A 1,414-nucleotide genomic window follows, 5' to 3' on the forward strand; every position below is an offset into this window, starting at 1 on the left:
GGCCTCCCAAAGTTCTGGGATTACAGATGTGAGCCACCGCTCCCTGCCAAAGCAGGAAAATCTTTACACGTGTTCCATGTTATAGAATAAGCTAATAAGAACATTAAGGTAATAAAATAAGAACTGGGAGAAAATATAAAACAACAGAATGAAAAAGGAAAGAAGATTACACAGCTAAGGAAACCAAAAGAAAAACAGAAGTAGTCCAATACAGAAAATAGGTTAGAAAAACCAAGAAATAGACCAGGCACAATTCAGCTGAATTACTGACTTAGAGGGAAAACCTGACTCACTTACAGTAAATGTAGAGAGGAAAGACTGAGAGACACTTGAGCAATTTACAAAAAGGGTTAGTTGATATTCCTGAAAGAAAGACCTTCAACATTAGACTATTTTCAGAGATACAAGAAATGTTTTTGAAATAAAAGAATTAAATCTGTAGATCAGAAATTCTCACTGTGTTCCAGGGAAAACTAATATACAACACCCAGCATCAGGAGATGTCCTGGATACATTATTGAACTTCAAAGAGAAATGGCAGGAGAAATCTGGCTAGCCTCAGATCTCAATGTCAGATGAAAACGAAGCAATATTTACAAAGTTCTTGGGAAAAAGTGTGACCCAAGCATATTTCTACTCATTCAAGTTAATAGTCCCAATATGAAAGCCCTCAGGAGATACAGCACTCATGTACAGATTGATGTGTTAACAAATGCAAATAACAGAAACCCAGTGAGCACTGGCTTAAACAATAAGATTTTAAATCTCCCTTAACACCAAGAATAGAGGTGATGGCTTATGATCTCAGTGGCTCAGTGACATCATCAAGGATCAGTCTTCAATGATCTTTCCATCTTTTGGAGCTGTTATAGTAACCATACGAAATGACTTTCTTTGTGGTCATAAAATGCCTGTCGCAGCTCTAAGTCTTATATCCTCACACTGTGACATCCCAAGATAGAAAAAGAACCAGCAGGGAAATATGATACACATTGCCCTTTTAGAGTAACGAGGATTTACCTGCATTAAGAGGTAGAGAGGTAGATGAAAGAACCCAATCAGAACTCTGTCAGCACAGAAGAAGGCAGGATTGGCTGTTATGTAGGCACCATTCAATATGAGCCACCCGTGAACTCTTCTAGCAAATAAATTACTTGATGATGAAATACAAGCAAAAGATACAAATTAGGTGAAAAAGGTTAGCATAATACTCAATATGAGAAGACAGTGGAACAAGGTCCCTCAATTCTGCAAGAGAACAAATATAGTTTCTCTGTGATTATACCCTATGAGCTTTGCCAATTGCTGCACTTGTTGACCTCTTGTTCTCTGCCAGGAAGTATTTAGGACGTGACATAAATCATTTATTAAATCTCATTAACTTTGTGAGACAGGTAATATTTCCATCCCCCCC

Source organism: Mandrillus leucophaeus, unplaced genomic scaffold (genome assembly GCF_000951045.1).
Source record: "Mandrillus leucophaeus isolate KB7577 unplaced genomic scaffold, Mleu.le_1.0 Scaffold21, whole genome shotgun sequence".
Lineage (NCBI taxonomy): Eukaryota > Metazoa > Chordata > Mammalia > Primates > Cercopithecidae > Mandrillus > Mandrillus leucophaeus.